Below are 10,328 nucleotides of genomic sequence, written 5' to 3' on the forward strand. Positions count from 1 at the left end.
CGCTGATTCTTCTTTGTAAGCTCGGTTAGGGGCATTGAAATTTTAGAGAACCCTTCGACGAACCTACGGTAGTACCCAACTAAACCCAAGAAGCTTCTGATCTCTGTCACTGTCTTCGGTCTCGGCCAATCCCTGACGGATTCAATCTTCCCGGGATCCACCTTGATCCCATCTTTGCTCACAATGTGCCCTAAGAAGGACACCTGAGATAGCCAGAACTCACATTTCTTGAACTTGGCATAAAGCTTATGTTCTCGAAGCCGTTGCAGTACCATCTGAAGATGTAACTCATGCTCCTCTTCTGATGGAGAGTACACGAGGATGTCGTCGATAAACACAATCACACAGATATCGAGGAAATCCTTGAATACTCTATTCATCAGGTCCATGAATGCTGCAGGAGCATTGGTTAGTCCGAATGACATAACCAGAAATTCGTAATGTCCATACCTAGTGCGGAAGGCTGTCTTTGGAATGTCCTCCTCTCGGATTCTCAACTGATGATAACCCGAACGGAGATCAATCTTAGAAAAGACTGTCTTCCCCTGAAGCTGATCGAACAAATCATCGATCCTAGGTAATGGATATTTATTCTTCACCGTCAGCTTGTTCAACTCCCTGTAGTCGATGCACATCCTCATAGATCCATCCTTCTTCTTGACGAATAAAACCGGGGCTCCCCAGGGTGACACACTGGGCCGAATGAACCCTATGTCAAGCAACCCTTGGAGCTGAATCTTTAATTCCTTAAGTTCAGCTGGAGCCATTCTATACGGGGCTTTGGAAACCGGTTCCACCCCTGGTGCCAAGTCTATCACGAAATCAATCTCCCGCTGAGGTGGTAACCCTGGAAGTTCTTCGGGAAAAACATCCAAAAATTCCCGAACCACCCTGATGTCCTCTGGCCGAATGGTATCTGGCCGAGTGGTGTCCACCACCACGGCCAGAAACCCTAAGCAACCGCCGTGCAATAATTCTCTAGCTGACATAGCCGAGATCACCGGGATCCTAGATCCCTGAACTGAACCAACAAATACAAACAGTTCTTCACTTTCCGGTTGGAAGATCACCATCTTCCTTTTACAATCAATGCTCGCCGAATATTTAGATAGGAAATCCATTCCTAAAATAATATCGAATTCGACTAAACTCATCTCTATCAGATCAGCACTTAACTCTCTACCATCTATCCTGATCGGCATAGACCTAATCCACCTATTGGAGATAACCAATTCTCCGCCAGGTAACAGGGTTCCAAACCCTGATTCATACCTATCATGCGGTCTACCCAATTCACTAAAGACTCTGGCTGCCACATAAGAATGTGTAGCCCCAGAATCAAACAGTACTGAATATAGTGAGTTGTTAATAAAAAGCTGACCTGTGACAACTGATGGGCTGGCATCTGCATCAGCCTGCGTGATAGCGAACACCCTGGCTGGAGTGGGTATCGCTGGAGCTCGCGGTGCCTCTGGTCGGAGCTGGGGACAGTCCCTCTTGAAGTGTCCGGGCATGCCACAATGAAAGCATCCCTGACCTTTGCACTCACCCCGATGGTGCCTCTTGCAGCTAGGGCACTCGGGATAGGAGAATCGGGTCTCAGTACCACCAGGACGACTCCCTCTGCTCTGGTTCCCCCGGAACCTCTTGTTCTCACTCGAGCCACCGGAAGCAGTGGGTGCTCTCTTCCTCTGATCAATGGCCGAACCACTACTCCCCCTGCTATAGCCTGATGCAGGAGCGGTAGGAGCCCCGCCACTCACCGGAGTACTGGCTGACTCTAACATGCACCCAACTGCGCCCTCAGCACGCAGTGCCTTCTCCACCATCTGAGCATAGGTGGTGCTGTCGTCTGTGGTGATCATCAAATCATGCCTGATCCTGGCATTCAACCCGTCCAGATACTTCTCCTTCTTGCTGAAGTCGGTCGGCATAATTCCCGAGGCTAACCTCACCAACCGATCAAACTGAGTAGTATACTCAGTGACGCTCATGTTCTCACGCTGGGTCAGGTGAGCGAACTCTTTCCTCTTGGCGCTTCTGACCGCCTCGTTGTAGTACTTTGCATTAAAGAGTTCCTGGAACCTTTCCCAGGTCATGGTGGTGACGTCATGGATCTGAGACACCATGTCCCACCATACCAGAGCGTCCTCCTGGAACTGGAATGTGGCGCACACCACTCTGTCGTTACCGGTGACACCCATGAAATTCAGAATCTTGGTGATCACCGTCAGCCATTGCTCGGCTTTCATCACGTCCGGACCTCCCAGGAAAACCGGAGGTGCTTGCTTCTGGAACCGTTCGTACAGAGGTTCCAATCTATGGGCCGCCACCACTATCTCGGCCTGGGCAGCATGGGCAGGTGCCACTGGAACTACGGGCACAGGAACTGCAGGAGCACCCTGCTGTCTCAACCTCTGAATCTCGAGGTCTTGCTCTTCGATCCGGGCTTGCATTTCCGCAAACCGTAACTCCCAGTTCTGGGCTCCCTGATCGGCTGGGGAAGCCTGGGCAGCCTGTGGTGGGTTCTCATCACCCCGACCACGAGCCCTGCCTCGGGGACCTCTACCTCGGCCCCTAACAGGTGGGGGAAACTGAGCTCCCTGTCCTTGGTTCGACCCCACGGAATTACCCTGACTCCTGGTAGTCCGCCTGGCGTCCATCAAATTAGAACCGCCTGCGAAACCAAGAGTTGGCATATCAGGTCGTATTCAAGGAGAGTTTACTAATGCCGCTTAATTTGGAAATTAAAAACGAAACATGCGCCTATTCTACTATCAGGCTACTAACATGCTTCCTAACAGGCTTTTCTTTTTCATAACTGAATAAAATAAACTACTAAAGCAATAAAGGCTTACTGAACCGTGAACCGAGCTAACTGCTGATGATGATTGTACATGTCGTGACGATCTTCGGAAGACAACCTGGCGGCTCTGATACCAAATTGTAACACCCTAACTACCATAGGCGTATTACGTGATTTTTAAACGTACTGTGCAGCTCGTTGCTAATCAACGAGGTTTATGGAAAAACGTGATTAATTAAAATTTTGCTTTTTAATTAAACTTATAAAACAATATTACAAAAGACTCGGGATCCCGATCATAAAATTATTTACAAAAGATTTAACTGTTTAACTGATACACAAAATAAAGGTCGTCTAACGACCAGTTACAAAAAATCAGCCTCGCTGTCCCGATGATCGTACGCTCCAAGCCTAACCGCCCCGACATGTACAATCTTCAAAAGCTCGCTCATGGCCCATCAGCTTTAGCCTTGCCTTTACCTACACATAAACGTAAACTGTGAGTCGACAGACTCAGTAAGAAAAGCATAATAATACTCATACATAATTCTAACTGCCGTGTCCAACACGATACTGAGTCCCGCTACTGCCGTGTCCAACACGGTACTGAGCCACTACTGCCATGTCCAACATGGTACTGAGTTTTGAACGTTCACAGGGACGGTACTATTGACAAGTATCCTCCTGATCGGTCGAACCGGTCATACTCCGCCGTCGGTCATACTCCAGCTCGTACCGACGGATAGGTCAATAGCACGGAACCAAGAACCAAATGTGAGCCTCGATCGGCCGAACCGGTCATACTCCGCCGTCGGTCATACTCCGGCCTCGTACCGACGTGACAGGGTTGGATGGTTCGAAGCCAATATACCTAACTAATGTAATCTAACAGGCTTCCTACATGCACGCTAAACATGTAATCTACATATGCATACTGTTATACTAATCTTACCTGGATTCCGAATTCAGGGGTGCCGCCAACCCGACCGGAACTTTAGCCGAGCGTACGGACATGTGCTCCTAAACCATAAAAATCACAACACCATAAGTGACACGCTAAATCACTTCCCGGAGACTTAAACTAGGAACTAAAAGTTTTCCTATCGATAAAAAGCATGGCAATACCCCTTAAAACATAAAAATGAGGAAAAACACGGGTTCTGAAAATTCCCCAATCGGCAGACCGGTTGCCCAACCGGAATTCCGGTTCTGGGAATTTTTGAAGCCCATCCGGAATTCCGGATGCACAACCGGAATTCCGGTTCCTCGCGAACGTAACTTCAAAAATTCATATCTCAACCAATTCGACCCCAAATTGATTCAAACTTTCCAGACCTACTCCATACATCCCAAATAACATATCCAAGGCATCAAACCTACCCAGAAACTTAAATACAAAATTTGCCATTAAAGCTCAAGCTTTGAGTTCTAAACTCAAACTTGAGCAAATCCCTCAAACATGCAATCAAACCTGCTTAATTCTACTTAATTAAGCCTAACTAAGCCTCTGAAAACAATTAAAAACAACAACAACTTCACGAAACAAACATTCACTATATTTCTTCAAAAATCACATATTTTGCTTAGAAAAATCATGGCTTTAAACAAAGTAACAAGCTTGCAATAAAACCTAGATAATCCATTCATTTAAAACCTAATTAAGCTTCTGTAAACAACAATTAAACACAGCAACATACAGCCATACAAACTAACATGCAACCTACCATTTTCACCTCAAAAACATCAAGAACAAAAAGAAAGGTTGAGAACAACTTACTAGCAACTAAGGATCACAAAATCTACACAAGATGGGCTTGAATCACCAAGGAAAACTCCTCCTCCTTGCTGCTCAAAGAGGGCCGAAAAGAGAGAGGCTTGAGAGAGAGTTGAAAATTCTATTTTCCTAACTTAGTATTTTTTGTAAAAATGAAGGGAATAACAAATAAAAGCCAGTAATATCCTTTTACATTTCAGCCAATAATTAAATAAAAATAAACATTTATTTCATTTAATAAACTCACAAAAGACAAAACACTAATGGGGCAAAAAGACCATTTTACCCCTCCACCTTAAAACCACATAAATCAATCTAAAGGGGGTATTTTGGGGAAATTCTAAATTCCCGGCCATTCCCGACATTCCCAATGTCTAAAACCAGTCCCAAACTAATAACATGCTAAGTTGTGATTTCTACTGAGCCAAACGCCGAGTTCCAAAATACCGGGCACCGGAAATGCAAACTATGAAAACTACTGAATAACATAACCATGCATTTCTGAATTCCATAAATAACAGTAATAAATTATTTAAATAGCTATAAATAATTTTCATAAATAATCATGATTAACTGATAATTTCCAAATTAACTAAGCGGGCTTTACATAGGATATTTCTAAGATTGAGGTTTATATCAATTGGGAATAGAATTTCAGGATTATAATCATATGCGTCATTTAATTTCTTAAGAGAAAATATAGAATGATATGAAATGATTTATAGACCATTCATCCAATGATATGTTATTGAGCTAATTCGAAATGAATAAGCTAAGAGGAATTAGGATAATTTCGTTTATAAATAAGAATCTAATGATGCTTCGATTAGCGAAAGTCAAAATAATCTTATTTATACAATCTTCTTGTTTCATATCGTAAAAATACTAGTCTAAGGTGTCATCAATTGATGAACAGCTAGATGTTGCATATACAATATTTATCTTTCGAGATCTAACACTATTATGTATGTCTAATGGTGAAAATCCACTAGGGATTTATCTCATTAGATAAACAAGCCAAGTTAGACCAACAATGAAGATTCAAAATTAAACTACAACTTAATAACAGAAAATAACATGGTTCAATATAAATTCATACACAATTCAGAAATTATAAACATATAGCAAGTAGGAATGACAAGTGAAAATACTAAAACTTACAATCCTAAATAATTTCCAAGGTTTTCAACAAACTGATATCAGTGTCCCGTTTAGGCGAGAGTCAAAGCTACCATTCATTGAATAGAGTTGTCAGCTCGTCTAAAATGTTAAACATTCTAGCAACCTTTTATTCGATCAAGATTGGAATTCAGCGTTGTCCCGTTTAGGCGAGAGTCAAGGCAATTCTATCTTATGAGCTTCCACCATTGTTTCATAATTTGCAAGTCAAGTATGGTCGCCACCATTAGGGTGATCCATACCATACAAAATACTTACAAACTACTTATCATGCGAGGTTAAACGGTGCGCAATTGCTAATGAACGTTCCTCCATTAGGGAGGATTACTCCCTAAAACAAACGCGGTGTAAAACCCACAATGGAGATCGAATATCTTAATAATAAAGCTCATTATTTAAAAAGTGTTGTATTTGCTTTGATTCTCTTTATTTATTCTATTTATTTTAAATATATATTTATTTAATTAAAATTTCCAATTTAGAATAAAAAAATCTAAATATAAATTTTAATTTAATATTTATAAATTTTACTTAGATGGTTATGAAAATAACATGAATTATTTCCATCTTAGTAATAATTTCCAATAAATATTTAGAAAAATATTCAATTTAAGTTGTTACAAAATTAATTTAAATTAATTTACAACTCAAATTTAATTTTCTATAAATATATATTGCATTTCGAAAAATTAAAGTATTCAAGGACACAATTTTCGAAAATGCATATTAAAATAAAAAATAAATCCTGGAAAAATTATTCTAATTTAATGTTGGCCCAAAATTAATTAATAAAATTAATTTACAACAAAAAATATAATTTTCCTATTTAATTAAATATATAAGAAAAATTTCAAATATTTAAGTATGATGATGAAAATCAACTTAAATATTAATTTTCTATTTAATTAAATACACTAGAAAAATACTTCAAGCAAAAATATCATCTATCTAGATTTTTCTTTGACTAATTAATTCAATTTCTAATAATATACTTTAATTCAATTTATTTTAAATTAATCAATAAATGAAAAAATCATTGATTTAAGTTGATCCAAGAATTAATTAAAATAAATAATTAATTTACAACTTAATCTATTTTTCAAGATAAATTCAAAATCATCTTGCATTATGAAATGCAATTTCGAAAATTGATTAATAAAATAAAGAAAAATATATTTTACTTCATTTATTTTAATTAATCATTAAATGAAAAAATCATTGATTTAAGTTGGTCCAAAATTAAAATAAATAATTTACAGCTTTAATCTATTTTTTAAATAAAATTCGAAATTCAAGCATTTAAGAAATGCAATTTCGAAATTTGATTAATAAAATAAAGAAAAAAAAATATATTTTGAAAATTATTTAAATTTAGTTGAAAAATTAAATTTCAACTAAAAATAATTTTCTATTTAATTAAGTGTCATGAAAAAGAAATATTTAAGTATCATGATGAAAATCAACTTAGATATTTAATTTTTCAAATTAATTAAATGTATTAAATTCAAGAAATAAATAATTAAGTGTAGAGAAGGCTTAATTATTAATCTCTAGTTTAATACTAGGAAAAAATATGCTTAAAATAAATTGTACCAAAATTAATTATTTAAATAATTAATTTCACAATTTATAATATTTTCCTATTTTAATATTAGAAATAATAAGTAGTCTAGAAATAACTATCTAGAAAATATCTTATTTGACTAAGTATCTTTTCCACAAAATTTGAAAAATATCTAATTTAAGTTGTATTAGAAAAAATCTAGAACTTAAATATTTTCAAATTTAAATTTAATTAAATATCAAAAATTAAGTTGTAACTACTTAATTTGAAAATATTCCATTTTATGTTAATATTCGAAAAAATATTAACTTAAAAAATATCTAAAGAATCTTAATAACCAATGCCTAAAATTCCTCAACTTAATTTTGAAATTTTAAATCCAAAAGATATTCAGATTTAAGTTGGTTAGTTGTAGATAACTAAATATCAACTTAAATAGGAATATTTAATGAAAAATTTAAATTAAGCTCTAGAAAGAATCTAGATGGTTATAATTCTATATTTAATTAAATACAAGAAAATACATATAGTTTAGCTTAGAATAAAGAATTTTTTAAACTATAATTTTCTTAAATTAATTTCAAAATAAATGAAATTAATTATGTTGCTAATCAATTTTATTAGGTTAAACTAGTTTAATTAACCTAGTACAGTTATTCGAATCAGGCAAATGGGCCTTCACAATTGGGGTGGTTCATGTGAGGGGGTGCTGGGTTCAGTATGTCGTACCCACTTCTATGGCTCCCAACTCTCACACAAGGCCCAAAAGAGAGGAATTTAACCTTAAAATGAACAACTGTTATTAATTGACTAAGCCCAAAAACTAAATGGGCCTAAATAAAATCTATCAAGAACTATGACATTATATTTAGCAACATTAACCTATATGCATCTATAATGAAATTAAACACATAAGCTCACACAGGCACACTTTGGATGGGTCCTATCATGTTGCTAGGTCATACACAGATGAAAGAAGATTGTAAATATACCTGTTACAAATTATTAACTTGACCAAGGGAGCCATCAGATCAATAGATCTCGCAAAAGGTAACCATGGCTATTTGCAATCAAGTAATAATAGGTTTTGAAAACTTACACATAAGCTAAAACACAAACTCCTGCAACAAGGTTAGCTGGATAGTTGGATGTAGGATTTATTTAATTTTAAATTAAATAAATAATTTCGAAATAATTAATTAAATAAATAAAATATTTATTTTTCGAAGATTTAAAAAAAATAAAAAATTTCGAAAATTTTAAAAAAATTTAAATTTAAAATTAAACCTACAATTTTGAAAAATTAGGTTTCAACCAACCTAAATATCATTTCAAAATTTGCTAACTACTTTTAAATTTTAAATGTTATTTTATAAATAAAAATTAAATAAAAAATTAAAAAAGATAAATGAATATCTTTTTCAGATTTTAAATGTAATTTAAATAAATAAAATAACAAAATTTAAAAGTTAGCAAAATATCTTACATCTATTTAAAATTACATGATTATAGTCATCTTATTTTAAATTTAAATAAGGTCAAATTATTTAAAAAAAAAATTAATTTAAAATATTTAAAATCTGACCTTAAATTTAAAAATAAGATAAGATATAATCAAATTTAAAAATAAGATAGATTATTAAGCAAAAAAAGATAGATACTAACTATTTTTAAATTCAAATTACACTAATATCTTGAATTAAATTTAAAAAATATTAAATTAATTCATAATGATAATTAGAATTGAATTAGGAATAGTAATAGTATAAATATAGAACTACACAAAAAATCGGAAGTTAATTCCATGAAAAAGCATGAAATATCGAAGAAAAACGAAAAAATTGTGAGCTGTACGGTCAGTTTTCACGATCGCAGGAAAATTTCAGCACAACTCCGATTTTTTCGAATCTTCAAAAAATCATAACTAATTCAAATTAAATCGAAATTGAGTTCTGTAAAAAAGTAACTTGCTTAATGTTACGAAAATTCTGTTTATCACGCAAGTGTACGTATCAAGTAGTATCTCACGCAAGTGAGGTCGAACCACAGGGAATTGAATTAAGTACTACTAAACTATACTTATGATTCTATTTGGTAAAATAATAAGTCTGCAATTTTAAAAGTAAATAACTCAGAAATTAAAGAGAAAATAAACGAAGATTAATCAAGATGAGAGATTAGGGAGGTGAATCCTGTTGATAAGCTACCTATGTCAATACCTAATTGCAATCCTTATCTCAATGTGAAAGACAGATTATAAATTAACCTAACTCTTTTCAGATCTTTTAGGTTCTAAATAATATGTTCTCTAATTAACTTCTTAATTAGATCAACACAAAATCAGCATTAAGCAATAATCTATTAGTCACTAAGGCTATGTAAATACTTTCGTTTTACATCAAAACCTAGACTATCCAAATTTTAGCATTCCTAATTCTCACTTTTCAGATTTCGAATTAGGATCATAGAACATGTAAAAGGTGATCAAGCTTGCACATGAAATTAAACACAAATAAAGATAGTATTCACACATAAGATGAAGGAATGGCAATTATTTATTAACTAGGCATAAACTTAAACAACAATCATCATCCTCCCTTATTGGGAAATTTAGTTCATAATAACTCTAAAAACATCCATGATTAATTCTGAAATAAAAACAAACATAAAGAAGAATAAAAAGGGTAAAAGAAAGAAACTAGAAGGTGGTATCGCTCCGGGTCTTCAAGATAGCTTCCTCTCCACTTGCCTCCACTATTAGGTCTGTTTTTGCTTGCCTCTGACCTTCAATGTCGTATTCCTTATATAGGGATGAGTGGTGAGCCTCCAATTGAGTGAAAAATCAAAATTAGGTCAAATCTGCGATTTCCGTACCTAGTCGCGACTAGCATTTAAGCTGGTCGCGACTACAGGCAAAACTCGAAAAACCGAGTTTCTGCCAAACTCACGAAGTCGCGACCAGGGTCGCGACCAGGAAAAAGGGTCGCGACCTGGCTCTCTGGAGG

Source organism: Cannabis sativa, chromosome 3 (assembly GCF_029168945.1).
Source record: "Cannabis sativa cultivar Pink pepper isolate KNU-18-1 chromosome 3, ASM2916894v1, whole genome shotgun sequence".
Classification (NCBI taxonomy): Eukaryota; Viridiplantae; Streptophyta; class Magnoliopsida; order Rosales; family Cannabaceae; genus Cannabis; species Cannabis sativa.